Raw genomic sequence first — 21,286 nt, 5'->3', positions numbered from 1 at the left:
TTATTAACACGACACTAATTTATTGATTTCATTACCTTTTTCATTTTCGTATTTCCTTCTCCCAAACAAAGCAAATATACTGGCCAGGAAGTTTCTGTATGTTTTCTTAGCGTGCTCTGAGAAAGGACCTCAGAAGGCTATAGGCAGGATTGCCTGTGCCACAAATGATATTCTTCTCACATTTCCCAACCTCCACAGATTAATGGCGTAATAATAAACACTAAATACCACTTGACACCTGTAAGCTCAGAAGTTTGCCCCATCCCTGGAGATGTTCAAGGTCAGGTTGGATAGGGAGCTGGGCAACCTGATCTAGTGCCTGATTTAGTGGTTGGTAACCCTGCCTGTGGCAGGAAGGTTGGAACGGATGATCTTTGAGGTCCCTTCCAACCCAAGGTATTCTGTGATTCTTTGATAAGTTATCCAGAAACAGAAATAGTTACCAGTGAAGAACACACTGCTCTTCCACGTATCTCAAAGACTTTTCCAAAGTCAAAGATATGTCTAATTTCACAGATGGGAAGAAGAGCAGAAAGATTAAGCGGGGGCGGGGAGAGTCATACATCACACACCATGGGAATTGCAGTGTAACGCACACCCTGATGCCCAACAGACTGATGGGGCCTCTGCATTGGTTTTACATCACAAGATTTCGGCAGCAGTCATCTTTATATTCAAGGAGGTCTCGGTGATTTCACGGTATATCAGGACATTCAAACAAGGACAGGACAGATGAAAGACACCCACTAATTATTTGTTTCCCTCCTCTGTCTGTCTCCAAAAGATAGCCACAAGCATGTGTTCTGCTACACTCATCTCTAAGATAAAGCAGGAGAGTATTTTTTATTTTCGTATTTATTTTTTGTATGAAATAGTGTAGATCACTCTAACATTCCGGGAGCAAAGAAACATGGGCTGTGAATGCTCCTTAGAAGTGCAGTCAGCTGCAGCACACAGCTTCCTGCTGCTCTCGGGTGTCCAAAGTCCCTAACATAACACTTAACCAGAAATTAGCTAGACAGAGAGGACTGGCCACATCCTTGGACAGCGTGAATCAGCATAGCCACATGGACTTCCACAAGTTACACAGCGTTGCCTTAGCTGATACTGCATGTGAGGAGGGAGGGAAGGAGGCAGAGGGCATGCTGCACCGTGGTGTGGGACCCTGATGATACTGGTCCAGGGCAGCTCCCAGGAGCAGAGAAGCAGAGCAGTAAAACCAAAAGAGAAGGAAAGTGGGCAGGGACAGTGTTCTGGGAAGCAGACATCAAAGCCTTCCTCCACCTGCAGGGGAAGCCCTCCAGGGGAGACACACACCAATTTAACCCTACAGAAATTAGCCAGGTGCTTCATCACTGCAAGTCTGTTAAAGAAGACCCTCGTGCCCAAAGTATTTCTTTGCTCTTTCCTTTGTTACTTATTAGATTAAGCATGTTGTGGTACTATTTATGATAAGAAAACTGTGGAGAAGCGTACCTGGGATAGAAGGAAGCCCTCACTTACGCCATGCTGACTTCAGAATGCTGCAGAGCTGGGGAGGCACAGATCACATAGCCTTCAGCTTCCTTTTCTCCACGTCCTAATGCTGATATCCCTAGCCCACTGACTGCACCTGCCCCTTCACCTTCTCCTGTGCCACTTTTAAATGTGAGAGTGAGACTTCCCCATCACAGTGAAGTGAACCTCCAGGCTTCAGACACCATGCAGTTGGTGCCTGCTCCATTTTTGGTAGGAAGGAACTATGAATTCTCCCCCCAGCAGCTTGCATCTGTGATTCTGTGAGACAAACAAGGTCATTCTGTTTTCCAAAGCCAGTTGGTTGCCTAAGGTTTGGCCATTGCTTCAGAATCATGATGCTTTGCAAGATTTGGGGCGGAAGGCCTGCCAGCTGACCCCACAGCCAAACAGGGACTGCAAGAGGGATGGAGGTCAGGCATTTATTACTCGCCTGCTTCTGTAACTCGTGGATGGAAATCTGCCTATGGAGATATATGTCACAAGCAAGGTGCAACGGCTGACAGTTTTCACCAAGTGCTCAGACATGTAAGGCTTTTTTAATCTATCATCTCCATCCCTTGAAGAGATGTGAGGATCTCGCTTTTCCTCCTGCTTTCCATTCTGCTCCTTCCCCAGAAGCTCCCTCGAGGCCCCGTGTCTCAGATTTACTTCATCTATTTTTTGTAGAAGAACAAGGGACAGGTGGTGCCTGCAGAAGCCGAGAGAGAGAAAATGGACATATCTAGCACATGCCACAAAAATAAACATGAAATCTCCAGAGCCGCCTGCTCCTCTGGAACCTCGAGCAACTTGCCACTTTCTTCTTCTTGATGCACTTATTTTTGCTAGCTCAAAGAATAAAGCATTGGATGTTACACAGCAGCTGCCCCAGGAAATAATTCACTCATTCCATTGCTGCAGACTTCAAGGAAAAAAAGCAATGAAGGGGGGAAAAAAAGCCAATTCCTCTGCAAAATATCCAGTTTCCCAGCAGCTTCAACAGCCTAAACGAAAATAATGTTCTGGTTTGGTGTCCCTCCAATTCTCGTGGTTTCGTTGAGGATTTTGGAGAATGCATTTACTCCTTTGCTAACTGCAAGAACAGATTTATCCTGCAGCCATGTGCTGAATGATTATACAGGCCTAGAGGGAGTCTGAAAGCATAAACATTTACTTCATAAAAGAGATTCTGCAGACAGGAGGCCAGAGACAGTTGACTCTGGGTAATCATTTGTGCTCTGTTTAAAAAAAAAAAAAAACCTTGTTTGCCAGAAGCCAGAAGGGAGACATGCACACACTTCAGGAACAGGCCCTTGCCACAGTGGACGGTGAAGAAATCCAAAGGGGCCAAGTGAGAAGGCGGTCTGCGAGCCGAGCTCTAAATACAGCACTGACAGCAAAGCCATCTTTAGCGCAGATGTGAAGCTCTGAGCTCCTTGTCTCATTGTGAGGGGCTTTGCCTTGGCTCGGGCTGGGGAAATAATAAACAAGTAACTCCACATCCAGGGAAAACCCTGGAGCTTTGTGTCTCCCATCCAGATGCGCAGTGAGATACAGGCTCCTTCTTTGGCCTTTCCCACAGTAGGAATATCAATGAGGACTTGTCTCCTCTTTACCTGGCTGTTTATTTTCACAAAACTTGTAAGAACGTAAAGTTGCTGAGATCTCCACCCTGCTAACAAATTTGATTGAAATCTGCCAACAGCTGAAGGAAGTTTGTCAGGGACTTTGTTCAACACACATGCAAAACAAGACCCCATAGGCCTTGTTCTCTTTGGAAGCCAGGCTAGCAGTGCAGTGGAACGGGAGCACTGTACTGAGGGACACTGCAGCATTGGAAGTCTGAAAATGATTCACTTGCCACCCTGCAGTACCTCTGCTGCATCCTCCCAGCCAGGAACTGGGGCTTGAGAGAGCCTGAGCTGTACATGGGCAGCACACCATTGGGATCCACATACCACTCAGCTCCTTGACCAACGACACCGCAGCATCACTGAGCAGAATATTGTGCTTGCGTGCAACAGGAAAGCCCTGGGAGAACTTCTATTGCTTTTCAATATTTATTTATTTATTTATTTATTTTTGTGGTGCAGTGAAGTAGTGATGCGGTCGTGCTTGGTCTTAACAATCGTTAAATATCTGTCTTTTCCCATCTGCTATTTTTGCTGTTCATCCATGCACATGGCAGCTTCCGGTGCTGAGGAAAGGGTCTTAGGAGCCTTCCTACCTAGAACCTGTTTCCTCTGCTACTGCATTGACCCCCAGCCAGCTTTTCCTTTGATGCACTGAAAGCATTTCGTGGACTGTTTTGGATCTTGGCATGAACACATTCATATTTGAAGAGGAGTCACCAAGTGCAATGGCAGCAGATTTGGTTTGCAATTTTGATGGGGAGATGTTTTATAAGAGAGAGACTTTTCAGCTCTCAGGCAATGAAAAATGTGGCTGATCACAAATACTACCCTTTCTCAACAAATTCCAGAGTCTGTTAAAGAACAGTCATAACCCGAGCACAGTAGAAGCAGCTGAAGGTTTGGTGACTCATCAGCAGTATCAGTACTGTATACAAATCCAAGCTGTTGAATTATTCTCTTAAAAGGCACCTTTCCCCCTATTGCCATTCCAGATCCCCATAGTTTTCTGTCCAGATAACTAAAAAAACTTCAGGCTTAATTGTAGATGGCTTAGTGGTTCACGCACAGAGGAAGCAGATGGGAAGCTAATCTTCCTATGAGTCTTCTGTTATCAGTGAAGATAGACCAGTGCTTCTTGAGGGCATTTCAAATGAGGAGCTTCACAGAGGTGCTCTGAACCATTCCCCACAGGAGCCTCTTTCTCTCTGCCAGGTAGCCTGAGGCTCGCCTTTGTGGAAACCTCTTTAGATCAAGTTTCTTGGGGCTGACACTGAGGTTTGCTGTCAGGCCAAGAAAACCTTCCTTCATCTGCTTCTACTCAAGCAGCCCAAGCCTGCCCCAAAGGCAATAAATAGCATCCTCTGTTGTAAAGGCCTAAAATCTGGATCAGCACCAAACACTGAATGTTATAAAGAAAGATCGTCCTACTTGATGGAGCAGGCCTGCAGCCCAGGGGAACTTTGAAATCTCCATCCTTGGAGATATTCAGAATGTGCCTGAGCAAGGCCCTGAATATTCTAGTCTCGCTGTGAAGTTAGCCTTGCTCTGAGCAGGGCTTTCAACAAGCAACCTCCAGAGCTTCAATGTGTCCCATGGTATAGATTTAAGCAGGAAACTACAGAAACACAGTACTATATTGCATACATTTCTTCTTGCAGAGAGAGCATTGGAAAAAAATAGTACAGGACAAATAGAGGTGGCACACAGCACACCTAAGGAAGGCATAAATTAGGTAGTGCAGAGATGTGTGCAACACAAAACCTACCCAAATCAGAGCCAGTAACCGAACATTCCACTGCCAGCAGCACTTCCTGCAGCCACCATGACTGCTGCTTAAATGAAGGCTGCTATCTCAGAGAACCACTGCCTCACAAGGTGTTACATGGCCAGCAGTGAGTCTGAGGACTTAAAATAGGCAAGGATACTCAAGATCTAAAAAGCAAATGGTCCTCATGGGTCTGTCACTCTCCAACTGTTAACTCTTAAAGTTATTAATTTCGGAATTCCTAGGTTTACAAGCTCCAGGCTTCATGGCTATTTTCAGTCATCGCCAAAATAAAAATCAGTTTCCACATGCATGCATTTTCCTTGGACTCCCCCCCTACCAGCCTCATCAACATTTTCTATCAGGAAACCCATAATTTATACTCTCCTGGCAAGGACATGATATTTCATCAGTGTTGCCAGCAATACCAATTTCCCCTCCTTACAGTTCTATTCCGAACTGTTTTCCTTTCTCTTGCCCCGTATTTCTCAGTAAACCAATCAAGCACAAATTCTAAGTCTTCCAGTTTCCCTCTTTTCCCTCCCACAAGTCACTGATGTCTAACCACAGACATCTGTGCTTCTTTTCAATAACTGTGGATGTAGTTGCCCTATAAAGCATACACATGACAGCACAGGGAAATTCCACACACGTTTTCTCCATCTGAAGATATACTGGTTCATACGTTACATTTATATTGGGTCTGGATCGTGTCCTACCATCATTCTGCAAGGAGAAATCCCAAGGCAGTCAACAGCGGCTTTGCAAGCAGATAAATGACAGAACTTGGCCCTACAAGCGGAATATCGTATGATATATTTCCTTTTCTGTTTGCCAAATTGATGTTAAGAAGGGGTTATGCACTAAGACAGTCATCGTAAGTTTCAGAAATAATCAGCAGCCATTTTTACTGAAACCTCAAAAAGCACAGCAATTAATCAGAAATATCACTGCTTTTTCTGTGAAGTTACAGTGGCTTCCATTTTACTGGCATTGCATCACATAGCAATTTTTCCAGCATGGGAGCTTCGAGGTCACTACTAATTTATGGACAAAACCCTTTTTACTCTTCTCTTTTCATATTCTTTTATCTGGGTTTTCTGAAAATACACAAACAAGCGATGCTCAGACATGACATAACTGAGCGGCAGATCCAAGCCCCTGCTAGGTTCCAGTGTCCTCTGTAGTCCCAACCAGATGTGCTGCATTACGGACTGAGTCATCCCCTTGGAGGGTGGCTGGGGAGGATGTAAGTGCATTGAACAATCTGTTCCACAGGGGCAGACATGCTGAACTGAAACGCAGATAAGATTGACGTTTTAATGTGAGCGCACTCTGCGGAGGAACAAAGTCAAAGCATCAGTCCAGGCTTTCCAACAGCAACTGCATTGAAGGGGAATATTAATGCAGTTACCACATCTGCATCTCATTTTCCTTCAGTGTTTCCTGGTCGTACTGAGTTTACCCACTGGAGAGTGACATAACAGCATGAGCCGATGGGAAAGCATCTTGAGATGCAGGACAAGGAAAATATATGCAGACTACTCAAATAAAGCAAGGAGAGAGGGAGGTGAGGTGACCAGCCCCTGCATTTTCCATTTACAAAGAATGACAGAAGACATATTTAGGACACCTCCCCACTTCCCATAGAGGCTCTTGCATACACCTGGAGCCGTGGTTGTGCCAGGCCTGGTTTTTAGCCATGCTCTTCTATCACGGTCCTGCATTGCCTCTGAGAGCTTGCTGTGGCACACAGATTCACTCCTCCAGCCAGGGCACTAAAGTGCCAGATCGCATCATTTGCCCGTGTGGAGGCTGTCAGAACAGACTCTGCAGTCATGTCTATGCAGACCCAAGCGAGCGACCATGCATGGTACTGCAACAGCACAGCGGCTCTCAGCTCCCTCAGGCATCTCTAGCAAGACATCCCCTAGACAAGCTCTGTGCCTTCAGGTAGGATTAAAATGCAAAGTGTTGAAGCTATTTTCTTCTAAATGACTGTTTAGAGTTCAGTGCTCCTTAGATTCATGATGATATGCGAATTACCCTGACTTGCTTGAAGGCATGCTTGTTATCAGGCCATAAGTCTGCCTGTGTCAAAAGTTCACAAGCGGTGACCTAATTACCTGTCTCCAATGGCTGGGGCTGTGGTATCTGGCAGGCAGCTCATGCAATACCTTAGCACTTAGGTCAAGGCACTAAGGCTTCTTGAATTGCATGTTTTAATTGTATCTGGTTTCGTAGAAAAGTCATGGACGAAAAATTAACTGCAGCAATGGAAGCAATCTGGGGAGCTTTAAAGATTTCTGTTGGATTTTGTCACATGCAGCAATATGCTGGCTTGAGTTGCAATTGCTGGCTATGTTCCCCCCCGGGTTTGACAGGGCAGGCCCTTATAGTGCACCAGAATTGGCGTGAGAATGGAAAAAAGTGATGAGCCATATTTTCCTCCCACTCACAGGTATATGGAAAGAAGTCGCTCTGAATCTGAAGGAATTATGACTTTGTGAGCGCAGGGCGGGTGAGAGGGATGCAGGGCGCTCTGCCAGCAGTGGGCACAGCAGAAGCCTGCTGGAGATAGCAGTGCATGTCAGGAGCCCTGAGCTCTGCTCCACCTCACTGTTTCCCCTGAACTGTGGGAAACCTCACATTCAGATCTAATCAGTGCACAAACATGCTGGCAGGGGGCCATGCACAGATACAGCATTTGGGAAGCAGCGTCTTCAGGAAGCAGTGTCTTCCATCTTCAGGAAGAGGCACGTAACACTGTCCTCCACTACCCGCATCCTTCACTCAGCAGCTCTATCTTCCCCATAAGGTGGACCACCAAGGACTTCTTCAGAAGCAGATACAGATGGTGGCTCTGTGCAGCCTGCCCATACCGTTGGCGAAAGACACCAACGCTGAGATGAGACCTCCTGAGGAGGCATGCAGTCGACCGGGGTAAACTAGTGATAGGATGAGAGGTAATGGCCTCAAGTTGTGCCAGGGGAGGTCCAGGTTGCATATTAGGAAACATTCCTTCTCAGAAAGAGCAGTGAGGTACTGGCACAGGTTGCCCTGGGAGGTGGTGGGGTCGCCATCCCCGGAGGTGTTCCATAAACATGTGGATGTGGCACTGAGTGACATGGTTAGTGGCCATGGTGGGGATGGGTTGATGGTTTGACTAGGTGATCTTACAGATCTTTTCCAACCTTAATGATTCTATGATTTCATTCTCTGTTCCTCACCCTGCAAGCACTACTCTTATCCATGTTCATATCACAGCTGCAGATCTGCCTCCTCAAGAAACAGGGCACAGTCTATTACTCACTGGGGGTCAGGGTGCAGTTGTTGTGGGTGATAAGCCTCAAACTTCTTTGGTTCTAATACATTTCTTAGTGGTTAAATAACCTGGCACCTTTCCAGCATATTTTTAACATGTTTTGCTAGACCAGTATAGGGAGTGAAGAGGGCACAGATTATGAGCGATAGATCAATATATTGATTAAATACCTTGAGATTGTTTTCACTTTTAGACCAGCTAAGCACAACTAATAAATCAGAGCGGCAATTAAAGGTCCACAGGAATTTTACTGAGTGGAAGTTCGAACCCCCAGACTTAATTCCAGTCCCAAGAACTCAGTCTCACATTAGAGCTGTAAGAATGTACTCTTCTTATTTCCATCAAAGATGACAGCAACCATAGTGGAGGCAGTGATCCAATGGAGCTTCTTCTACATGGGCAGCATGAATATCAGCAGTAGTTGTGATATCAGTTGAAATTTCTACAGGTTTTGACCTCACCCAACCCCAGCTTTACCCTGTGTCAGAAGATCAGTCTAAGCTCTGTTTGGAGTTTAGCAACTTTGCCTTCCAAATGACAAAATCCCTCATAGCTCTGTCTCTCAGCATTTATTCAAAGTTGCTAGTGCATCGTTTTGCAAATTCTAAATTCCAATACAAGGAAATTAGCCATTGTTCTCCTCCAGGATCCCAGATTTGGTGCTATGAGCATTCAGAAATAATATAAAGTTATGGCCAGCTGTGAAAATAGCTAAAGAAGTTGCAGATGTTCCTAGGGGAGCTACTGAAATATTTTGGCACCTTTGCTCTGTCATTAGAAACAAAACACGATTCTCGGTTAGAACAGCAGTGTGAGTTCAAGGGGAAGAGGAAAACAGGAAAGCATTTAACAGTGCTAACAGGGAATGTGGGTTTAGCCATAAAAAACGTTTTCGAAAGCACCAAAGTGACTCCAGCTCCCAACCCCATACCCTACTGTGACTGTTTTATGTCCTTGAGCTTCAGTGGGCAGCTGCAGAGAAGGCAGGGTTGCAGTGAAAGCCTTACTTGAAACAAGAGTTGGCACAGGACAAGATAATGCGTCGGGCAGGTACAGTGCTTTGACATATGCGCTGCTGTGGAGTAAACTACTTCTCGCAGCTGAGCTGCTTCAGTCTAGCTCAGGTGTCTCCAAAAGACACTACTACACTTCGAGCTAACTCCACTATTGGCAGTGAGGATATAGCCCGAGACTCAAAGGAGACTAAGTAGCTTATAAAAACATAAATAGAGGGCCCTGCAGGCACCTTTGAAATGTTTACTCATAAGAGCAAGGGCTGGGCCATCCTGCACGTTACCAAAAAGTGTAAATTACTTTGCCTTAGGCCATCTAGGAGGAAGATTATTCCAAAAGCAAGTACTTCCCACCCCCAAATTCTTTCATCTTTCTCTGCCTGCCTCTTTCTGGCCCATCTCTGGTTTTCCTCTTCTTTCCAGATGCTCCAGGAAACTCTGAAGGATTCAAGGATTCTGCCCTAAGTCACCCTCAGGGAAAGAAACACGATACCTTGCCAAGTTGGCAAGGAAGATACACTCAAAGTCATATAGCCCAGAGATACGGAGGTGAGCGGATCAGTCATTGTGTGACAAGGTAGCACTGGAAAAACATGGGGCTTACCCATTCATAATAGCCTGCTTTCAAAAAGGAGGCAGGGCCTTGGAGAAGCAGCAGTGCATGCTAATGCGTTACCTAGGAATGGGGAACTCTAGTCCCTTCAACCCAGCACAGCTGTACAGAAGGCTGCTGACACATGTTGCAATATACACATGAATCGTCACTGCAGAAATAGCTGAAAGATACGTCTTGTGCTACAACTCAGCAATACTCCCCAAGTTAACAGCTGGGCTGACATTAATTATAAATCCTTTTCCCTTTTTCTCATCTCTAATAGGTCATCTAATCTATGCCAAACGAATTGCAGGGCTTTTCAGCAAAACAGATTGTCAAAAGCTCTTTCATCTACCGGAGAGGTTTAAATAATTGGACATTTCTACTGGAAAACTAATCTCTGATCTAATAGCTGTCACATAGCTGAAAATTTCATTTCATTCAATGTTCATTTCTGTCCAGACAGCTGAGCACCATGCTGTATTCCCCGCAAACAAAATGTCCATCCAAGAAAAAAAGAGGTTGTTGCATTCAGTACAGTATTCAAAATCTTGATGTGCCACCAACTATGCATGACAAATGCTGGAGAGGAACAAAGTCTACAGGAAGAGAAGAGCGTGCGTGCTTTGGAGAGGCCGGGGAGTGGGGGAGCCCAGCCCGCAATGTTCGAGTCCAGCTCCAATTTTTCTCAGCATTCCTGCATTTTTGGATGGAAGTTATGGTCTGTGTGCATTTCTGTGGAGAAGGCAGGGAGGAAGGGAGGGAGTCTTTTCTTTTTCCCAAACAACATCTCGGCCCGTCTCGGACTCACCCGCCAACAACTAACAACCAAAGACAAACAACATCACAGCTCCACAATACTTAAGCTTGATTGAATGACGACAATTCCATGTTAAAAAAAAAAAAAGAACATCAGAGCCTTCCACAGCTGTATCAACATTATCTATAAAAAAGCATGACACTACATGAAGCTTTGGCTGCGCAAGCCAAGAACCTAAATCAGCCACAGCTTGGAGCAAGGCCATCACTGAATTCTCGTGTAAAGTGATGCTGCCATATTGCTTACTTTCCACTGAGGTTTTCCACAAATTAACAGCTGTAGCAGACTCCCAGAAAACAGAAACTCTTTCCAAGTCTTTCTTCTCTGAAAATGTTGTTTCTTCACTTTATTCTTCCCCATATGGAAAGGGAGAGGAGGAAAAAAATCTGAACAGCCCTATGAGACAAACCAGAAAAAAAAAAAAAAGACAGACTGTGAGAAAAATTAATCACAAAGATTGCCTGGAAAGAGAGTGGTTATCAGTAAAATTACACCAGTGGTGGGCTCATTTTTTCTTTTCATTATACCAGCATGGTGGGATGGAGAATCAAGCCCAGGGAAAATATTTCTGGAGCAGCCCTTATGATTTATGATCATCTCAGCCGTTCTGACAACATCAGAAGAGTGCTGGATTCTTTCCAGTTGAGCACCACCAAAGGCCAAATCATTCCTATTTAGGGAAAAACAAAACTTCCCTCTGCTTCAGTAAGAAAAGTGTTTGGCACAAAGCACAGAGAAAACTGCCTCATTTCAGCTAGCCTGCTGAAGTGCAGCTGAGACAGAATGGTGATACCAGGCTGCCATGGATGGCTTCAGATTGCACTCTTTTCTCTTGATTTAATCTTGGACGTCACTAGGTACCACATAGGGTGATGCAGAGGGATTCATTATAAATGACAAAAAGCCCTCTTAACCCAAAAGTTATTTGATTTTCTGTGTGCACAGATGGCTGTTGACTCACAAGAGGCAGGGACGATGGAACTAGCTGACTGGCAGAAGCACAGGGACTCATGGCATTAGAAAACAGATTCACAGGGTGGATTGCCTTCTAACGAACTATGAGCTACAGTGTAGTAATAAGCAATGCTGCACAGAGATGGGGCTTTCCAGCTGGTGGACTGATGGGTATTACCAGATTGTGAATACCATTATGATGCAAAGATGTGGCTTGTTCTGGGTACTTGGGCGTGACATCCGACAACAACACAGAGAGCTTTAAAGAGAACAGCAACAGAAGGCATGCAGCATCGCCCCGTCACATCCCACGTGGCACTTGGCAGTGCCACACAAGTTGTCAGCTGCCTGTGAGCCCTGCTGCACTGCTCTCACAAGCAATCTCTCAAACCAAAATGATCTTAACTCTCTGTACAGAGAGAGGAAGAATGTGTTGCATACCTCCTGCTTCCAGACTAAAAGGGGCTTGTGAGATGCATCTTCATGCTTTACCTGCATTGGAGGAGAAACCTGGTCCATATGCTGGAGCCTCCTTGTTATAGCAGGGACAGCAGTGGTATCAGGAATCTGTTACCTTAACCCCTAGTTCACAAGCCCCCACAATCTGGATTAGTACTGACCAAAGTTCCTCCCATTACTGATGGCCATCTTGCACTGTACAACCTTGTGATATGCATCAAACTCTTACATAACTAATGCCCACTTCACACAAAAGCTAAAGAAACAAACATACCCTTTTTTTTAAATACAGCCACTGGCTATGAGTGGTAAAAAGAAAAAAGAAAAAAATAAAATAAAAAAAAAGGCAACAGAAAAACCCCCAACCTACAAGCAACATCAGAGAACAAATAATAAGACCATTTTTTCCTGAGTGAAAAAAACAAAAGTTTCAAATACCAGTTTACTGGTGAGGGTCTCATCTCATCATGTCCTCTAATTGTTTCCAAGGTTTGATGTGAGTATTTTTGGCAGCTGGTTTGTCATGAATTGACACTTATTTTGTCAACCTACCTGTGGCAAAACTGCACCCTCCCTCTTTGTAGACCTGGCAGAAACATGAAGATTACTCATTGCAGGTTTCCAAGAAGCTCCTGAAGCCAGTGCTCAGAGTTTGCATAACAACCATTGTCGACAATCCACCTACAACAGCTTAAAAATACAGTTTTGAATGGGTGAGAGAGGCCGGGAGTTCTCAGAAGGACTAGTCAAATTCAGGATTTTATTAATAGAACCGAAGGCGTGCTCATGAAAAAAAAAAATACCACCCTCTTGTTATCTTAGCTGTCATCAGCAGTCACCTTTTCAAAAACAGACAGGCTAGAGGCAGAGTATTCCTGTAGATGAGCAAACAGAAAGATGCTGCATAAAAACATGAGAGCAAAATGGTGAGCAGCAGCACCAGGGATCACTGCTCAGGTCTCCATGTTGAGAAATGCTCTGTGCACAGCTGCCTGCTTTGTGCATGCTGCTCTTGCTTAAGTGACCTCTTTTTTATTTATTTTTTTTAATACAGTGCCATGCATTTCACCCACAGAGAGCTAATTGCCAAACAAAGGGAGCCCGCCAGCACATCGCACATGAAGCTATTTGTGACATGGGCCCCAGTGCTCTCTCCAGCCAAATAATGCAATTACAGGAATTGTGGTACACAATAGGCACTCCCTAAAATAGCAGATTAATAAATAAGGGAGGGTGATGGATGTCAGTGAAGGGAGGGAGCACCACAGTACTGGGCACCGAAGGCGATGGGAGCTTCTCCACAGGCCGGAGGGATGGGCAATATGGCCGCCCCTCTCCGGGCCTGCTCCTGAGAGGGATCCCCGACAGGAGGTGCGAGGATGGATCTGCAAGCAGAAGACTGACCCCTTAGCCCAGAAAGATGGAGCACCACCTTCTCCGGGGCCTCTGGAGGATGGAGATATGTAGGATCTCTTGGGGGCGATCACAAGAGCAAGGGGGATGTCACCCAGCCATGTTAAAAGCTATGCTCTGTGTAAGTACCAACGCTTGCAGTCTCGTCTCAGCCTGCGAGGCCCACCGTTAACAACAATCCCCACAACTTTTTCAGCCTCTCTGTTTACACAAGCGAGAGCTTTCATACATAAAACTCTTAAATGAAAACATTAAAGAGCAGCTGGCGCCTCTTGGAAAACTCATAAAAAATCTGTTTCCAAACAGCGTAGCTTCTATACCATAAATTTCTGTATTTCTCACTCCTCTCATTCTTTATTTCTGGAGACATTTGCATGAAAACAGGAACTTTGTTTATTAAAGAATTCATCTGCTCCTGCTGCTAATTTCCCACCTGAATCCAGAGTCCCCCGGGTATGACATCATGACGGCAGGCTCTGGAAACGATCATGAAGTCACCAACAGCAGGCTTGGACAGGGGAGTAAACAGCTAGAAGACAGATCCTCCTCTGCTGCCAAGTCCCGAGATCCTTATCCAGTTTTTTCCTGGAGTGATATCCCATTGACTTCAGTGGGATATCGACCAAAATAAGGCCATCAGCATTTGATGTTTTGGCTGTTCCTCCCATGCTGCTCCCTCCTCCATCAGGATTCTCACCCCCTGCAACAAGTCTGGGACACTCGCCCTGGCACGATGCCATTGTTTCTCAGCACTGTGTCCTCGACCGGCTCTCTACAAGTGGAAGGAAGAAAACCTGGGGGAAAAACACCTCATCTCAAGTGCCACCTTCCCCATCATGCATCCTAAGGCAGCACTGAGCCCTGCATGGGGGCAGCTTGGGGGAGCAGGGCTGCTCCACACACAGCAATAGGCAAGAGCAGCAGTACCAGAGGCTGGGGGTGGCAGTGGGCACCTGGAGATCAGTTACAAACGCCTCTGTAGACAGTCTACTGGACGGAAAGATGTGTTTCATGTGCAAAGTTAGAGAAAAGAAACACAGGAGCTAAAATGTCTCCTCCTGCGAGGACAAGAACACATTGCAAAGATGTCATTTTCAGAACAAATCAGCAATGTTAATCAGATCTATGTTTTTCACCTCCTGCTCCATGAAAAGCATGAGAAAATGACTGTAAGCTTGAAGAGCTTCATTAGAACTCTTTTCACGTACAAAATGTCTGCCACAGTGGAAGCCCTCCCCTGCTGCCACCAGGTGTGCACAGTCAATATAAAGTGTACAGGCCAAATACCATCCTCTTTTCAACCGACATCTTGTGATATCTCTCTGTGTGACTGCTGCAGAGCTTCAGCATTGCAGCAGGGGATGTAACAGCCCTCCATGAGCACCACTCTCTTTCTATTAGGCTGCACCAGCCAGCTGCTTGCCTTCCTGTCGTCCTGTCTTGGGCCAGGCCAGCCTCTGCCAGGCTGTGAAATGCAAATACTATTGAGCAGACACCTGGAGATGTCTAAAGATCTACATGCCCTTGAGAATGGGATGGCTAAGTGAGAGAGCCTGGTTAGGAACATAGATACTGATGCTGCTTAGGAAAGGTAGAGGCAGAACACAGGACCTTACAGAACTTCCTCAGACCACCCTTTTACACCCAGCTTGAAAGTCCTCTCATACGTAGTGCTACATCTTCATCCAGTGCTGGTATTGGGAGCATGAATGGTGTTACTGAGTATTTGTCTCATGCTAGCAGACAATACTTGGCATAGCAGACAGCAAAGAAAAAAACAACACACATATTTATATTCGCAACATCAAAATTCCCCTCTTTGCAATGTCTTGGACTTGACTGACTGACCACCATGAATCTGCTCCATGGTCACAGTGCTCCACTTGCATGCCCTGAGCTGGACTTGGTGGCTGGGAGATGCTGTCTGGAAGGGGGTGAGGCAGTGAGCCCAGCACATGCACCATGTGCCTGTCCTCCCCCAGGCCACCACCACATTCTGTGGCCAGCCACACACCTCCAGCAGGTCCTGTGCCCCCCCTCCCCACCAGCATAGTCTCTAGAAACTTCACCATCCAGTTTCCTTCAGTTTAGTTCATTGTTACCGGCCAAACCATTCCAAGTGTTTTCCTTGGAACAAGCCTGCAGTCCCATCATGCCGTACTTCCCCTGCACAGAGTAGACGTTATTTACCAGTTCTGATTATTTTGGAGAGATGTTCAGGTTTTTTGAGAAGAGGATAATATATCGAAACTGATTGTATTGGCTGCTTCACCTATTTTTTCTGGATAGCTCTCACTCTCTTTGTATAAAATGTGAGATATGAGCCCAGGCAACTTTTCAAGAAGGGCACAATGCCACTCTCACATGCAACTTGCATAATGGAGCCATCACCTCTGCCGTGCTAAGCATACAGCTCAAGGAAATACAGGCTCACTGGGGAGAGGCATCCCAGCTCCCTGCTCAGTCACCCAGAGCACACCCAACCAAGTCAACAGGAGCTTGGTCCAAAACAAGTAACAGCAGGAAGAGCTGATAAAGCTCTTTTGGCTGCTATCTATCCCCCTAACCCACCACCTGATAGCACGACTGAAACCTGACAAAGAAGGGTTACCTTCATTTCTTGAGGAGAGCTTTGAGAATACAGGCAAAGTGTAAATATTTTGGTGCAAGTGCCTCTGACTCATCCTGTCATCATTGTATTTCTGAGAGCCACTGGCTTCATCCTCTATCCTCAGCCCATCCCTTAGGACAGCTCACTCCAGGAGCTCTGCATTTTCTCATAATATCCCTAATGTTCTCCATAAGAATTGGCATTGTTCACTATGGAGAGAGAGGGAGAAGAGCCCTCCCCTCTTCTGCCTTCCAACTCTTGTTTTTCCATTTCCTTACTTTCAAATTGTAGTATAGCGAATGTTCAAGGTCTTCCTCCCACCTGCTTCTCCAAGGCGGTTTTAAATTAGCCATGATTTCCTTCTCTTCTCAGCTTCTCATTTTTTCCAGAGCCTGTACTATCAAAACCTAACGCCCTCCTTCCCTTTTTGTTATTCGAGACAGCCCAGCATCATACTGTTCATTCATTAGGACACTTCCGCCCACTCCACAGATCCAGCATTCTCCACCTCTGCTCTGCATAAATGCTTTCATCTCCACATTAGTCTAGCTCTTCTAGCAGCTGCTTTTTACTTTTTTTTCTTTTTTTTTCTTTTTTTTGTCTTTTCAGTGAACAGCCCTTCCCACTCTGCAGGGCTGCAGAGTCTTTCTGAAGCGAGTGCTTTCCTGCAAGGAGGACAGACCATAGCAACAGAAGCAAAGGTTGCTTGCTGGAAAGCCCATTTGTTCATTCTAGTATTTATTAAAAAAAAAAAAAAAAGAAAAGAAAAAAAAGAAAAGAAAATGTTGCCTCTAATTCCAAGCAGGTCCACCCTGGCCCTGTGCTCTGGGTACCTTTACAGCAATGAAAATTACAATGCCACTGATATTAATAGCAAGAAACAGAGTCAGCTCAACACACTACAACTCCTTTCCTCCCACAGTGCTCTCCAAATGACGAGAGAAACTTCAAATTAAGCACAGAAGACCCCTCCCCCAGAGGGAAGCTGGACTGTCTGGCACAGGCTGGGATCTAATGAAGCCCAGCTGCTGAAGGCCGTGGGGTCATGTGTCCCAAACTGGCAGCTTCCCTTGGTATCAGAGAAGACCTTGGAGGAGAAGGTCCCCTGCCTAGCCTCAGAGCAAAGTGACCCCATCACTTTACCAGAGCCTTTTGGCTTCTCACCATTGCCCTGAACTGCTCCCCACCACCTCAGAGGCTCACAGACACCTCCCACCTCCTGCTTCTCTCATCTCTGGATTTTCACTCTCCAAGACTCTTCTCAGCTCCTCACTTCATTACTGCCGTTCCCACACAAGGATCCAGGAGCCATAAACAGATTAACCTGTGGAAGATCTCAAACTGTCCCAGCTTTAAAAAGCCACACACGTACTGCAGTCTGTAAGAGGTGCACAATCCTACCGCAGCAGCAGCATGTTTAGCCTTGAGTATTACAGGGGCTAAACTTGTGTGACTTTTAAAATCCCATAGTGCATGTGTGCACAGAACTGTTACGCTGCAATTTACTCCAAATTACTGCTTCATTTATCTACCCAGAGCCTTGGCATCTTGCTGCCCCTACACTCCTAAATCACTCTTTTAGCTCTCATTATACTCTCCTCATTTAATTTTCCAGCTCTTCAAGCAAACCCTCACAGTAATGATGTCTGCATATCTCTGTATTCTTATTTTCCAAAATGCTGCCCCCATCTCACGACCGTGTTAGGGCACAGAGCTGAAATGCCATGCCAGAAAAAGCAACCAACATTGTTTCGGTACACGCGGCGGTCAGTGTGCCCTGCTGGGGAGTCCACAAATGTGTAATTCATATCCCAACTTTCTTAGCCAGAACAGTCCTGTTCCTTCTCTTGCCCAAACCACAAAGGCAAGAATTTCCAGCCTATCCAACGTCTCACAAATCTTGGAATCAACATGGAGATACAGAAGGGGAAAGCAGAAAACTATTCTCGCTTACATGCAACGAATAGCTGCAACACCACAATTCCCTTCTTTTTTCTGCTTGCCTGCTGCACTGCTTTGAAAAATCCTTCCCACTGTAGGCTTTTGTCCTCCAGGTTAGGGAAGCAAAGGCACACAGCACTGCACACTAACTTCTCCGATGCTGAGCAGTGACCATACACTTCGAACCCATGGCGTGAGAGCTCCTGCAGCCACCCAGCCACACCGTGCCCTGCTGTGCTCCTGCACAGGCACCAGACTCAGCATAGAGACACACGTGCCCAGGGCTGGCATCTTTGATTTAACGATTTATTTTGAATACGCTGTTTTCCTTGCACAACCACCTCTCCCCACGAGGACCCGTGACCTTTGCACTTTACTGATGACTTCATCCATTGCGCTCCGCTCCCACAAGCTGTAGGTCAGGGATCAGGTGACGGGCTTGACCCAAACTGTCTGACAAAGGCTTCTCATCTGCTTGGCATGGCATTCTGAGAAATCGATTCACGGGAGCGTCAGTGCTGCATTACATTCAGTAGTGCTTCCCAGGCAGGCCATGAAAGACACTCTCACCTCACCTGAGGTGGGCTTATTGACCCATTCCACAGAAACTCTGACACTGAGCATCCTTCTCAGTTCCACGTGCTCTGGAGGCAAACCTTCCACCTGGCCACAAGCCTGATCCCTAGTACAAAAGATAATAGTTTCAGTTTTGCAGAGTTGCCTTCCCAACACTTTCCATAGGCACATAATTCACACCGAACTTCTTCCCATGGGACAGCAATGCCACCTCGTCCCAGTCCCAAGGGACATTGCAGCTGCTGCATTCTTCAGCACTAGTAGGCCCATGGAGGCAGGCACAGACACACTTAGAAGTGTGCCACTGCTCGTCAGTGACACCCATTTTCCCAGTTTCTTAAATCTGCACTGTCCAGTCTTTTTCCCCACCCGCCAGCCCTGGTATGATTGAAGATCTGTTTGCGGTAAAGGCCAATAGATCAGCAAATCTTAAAATGGAAGCCTACAGATGCTTTTGCCGCTAATGTCTGAGTAAAACAAAGGCTTAAACAAGGCTAGACATAGATTGGCTGAGGATCAGACCAAAGATAGAAGAACTTTTTGAGTACTTTGAATATTTCAAGGTACATCCATCACTAACTGAAGACAGGCTTGGTTCATTGTTTGAGATATATTGAAAGTAATTTGCAAAAGTGAGTATGAAAGCTGAAGGCACGATGGAAATGTGCTCTGAATGACTGCACTATCCTGACTGTGGAGGGAACTCAGCACAGGGAGACATAAACATATATATAAATCAGTTCAGAGCTGGCTGGCTGCTTCCAGCTCGTCTGCAGTGCCCCAGAAAGCACCATTCTGGGACATCCAGGGATGATGGAGGCTCTCTGATATGAAAATCACTTCGTAGCGTTGCATTTGTGGCCCACAGAGTCCCTCTCTGTGAAATTTCTCCTACGTATGATTTGTTTTTTTATGTGTTAACAACCGTTTTCAAAGCTGAGCTTTATATTCAGCATATATTCTGACTGTTGGTTCACAATGCAGATGTTCCGTGCACACCTCCTTTGGGGGCATGGAAGTACCCCCAGACACAGGTCTCCTCAGGCATCTGAGGCATCCACGTGCTGTTTCAGCCCACTGGAGCCCTGGCACAGCGTGCCTCCCAGCACTGAACCCATCCGCCATGCAGGCTGCTTGCAGAGATAAATGCCTTGGCGTTTTGAGACAGAGCCTTGTCAGTTAGCCCAATAAAAAAAGCCCTACATTCATTTCTTTCGCTTGCAGGCTCACTGCTTAGTCAGCTGTTAAAACAACGTGTAAAACCTTTGCTAAAAGAGCTGTGGTAGAAAATAGCTGATCAGTAAGTCTGAAGTGTCAGAGCTGTCTGGGTAGGTGGAGGCACTAACAGGAAAGCAGGAAACCCAGTCTGTAAGCTTAGAGCCTGTGGAAAGGAAACAGTTTCCATTCAGCACAGAGATTGCAGAGCAACACTGTCATGAGGGCTGGAGGCAGCCAAAAGTCATTTTCTCTCTCCCAGTTTAATGATTTCTGGTTGCTGCAGCTCGGCACTCCTGGGAGGAAGCGTGGGCAGCCTGCACTTAATGCTGCTCATTGTTCTGACTATTACGGTACGGGGAAGGGAGGCAGAGGATCTATAAACGTATTTCACACAAGTGCGTGTGAAATAACCCGAATAAATCACCCTGTGAGCCTTTTTTTTTTTTTTTTAACAGCCAGCCTGCTACCTTTGACACCGGCTACAATTAGCACACTAACTTATTTACGTGCCATAAATCCGCCACGCACAAAGGCCTGCTGTCCTGACTTTTCACCACAAACCTGTGAGCTTTGGTACACTCGTTACATCAAGCTTCCCCCGTCCTTACAAAGAGTTTCAGTAGCTTGCGGCAGCGCAGAGGCGGATCGCACAAGGCCTGCATTCTCCTCCCTGGCCCTAGGGCTGCTCCCAGTCCCAGCAGCCACCCCTGGGCCGGTGCGAGGCGGTCTGCCCTGATGAGATCTGGGAATGGATCCCACACATGGATCCGGCTGGAAAAATGAGCTGTGCTGTGGGCTGGGGGTTAGGTCCCCCCGGAGGGATCGCCTCAACACCCCCCCGCCCTGGCAGCTGCAAGGGAGCTTTCAATTTTAATCACAAATTATTTTCATGGCAGCCCACAGTAAAATGAAAACAAGCATCACAAGGCAAAGAGGCCTTGCTGGGGTTTAGAAGTTACGTGCTACATCCTTTGGGGGTTCAGTTCCAGGAAAAGCAAACAAGCAGCTCAGATGAAGCAGACACAGCTCCGAGCGCTGTGAACACAGGGTGCCACCGGCTCCTCGTGCGCCGCGGGACATGTGAGTACTCAGCTGCACACACAGCACCGCGGGCTGTGTCCATGTGTGGCTCATTAAACGTCACCACAGCAGCACAGCACAGCCCTCCCTCTCGCTGTCCCGGCAGGCAGATCTCCTGCAGACAGCACGTGCCAGGCCCCAGACACCAGCAGGCAGGCCAGGGGTACATTGTGCAAGGGAAACCAAAATGAAGGTATGCTGGAGACTGTGGCGTGCAAACAGCTTGTTCAGGACAGCACGGACATGGGTGTGCAGACACCTGGCAGTGCGTCTGTGCTCCCGTCCGTACGGACTGCAGCTCACCCTACGCTCTGTGTGCTACCTGGCACCCCGAGGCCTTCCATTGGGTACCCTCTGGGAATGATGGGGTACTTTTCAGCTTTGC

At 46.5% G+C, this 21,286-nt stretch overlaps 1 long non-coding RNA gene across 6 annotated transcripts in view; it reads right to left on the bottom strand.

Annotated features, from left to right (window-relative positions):
- Window positions 1-3,455: 3,455 nt before the first annotated feature.
- LOC421515 overlaps window positions 3,456-21,286 on the bottom strand; it is a 39,235-nt gene continuing 21,404 nt past the window's right edge. For 3 of the 6 annotated variants that reach the window (XR_006938928.1, XR_006938927.1, XR_006938925.1), the window contains 2 exons: window positions 12,615-18,709; window positions 3,456-11,045 (listed from right to left, as the gene is read on the bottom strand). This is a non-coding gene — a long non-coding RNA (uncharacterized LOC421515). Of the gene's footprint in view, window positions 11,046-12,044; window positions 12,096-12,614; window positions 18,710-21,286 lie in introns of all 6 variants that reach the window. The other 3 variants (XR_006938926.1, XR_005858833.2, XR_005858832.2) reach the window with 3 other exon arrangements.

This window comes from Gallus gallus, chromosome 3 (genome assembly GCF_016699485.2).
Source record: "Gallus gallus isolate bGalGal1 chromosome 3, bGalGal1.mat.broiler.GRCg7b, whole genome shotgun sequence".
Lineage (NCBI taxonomy): Eukaryota > Metazoa > Chordata > Aves > Galliformes > Phasianidae > Gallus > Gallus gallus.
The sequence above is the reverse complement of the archived record's forward strand: the minus strand, read 5'-3'. Positions and strand labels throughout refer to the sequence as shown.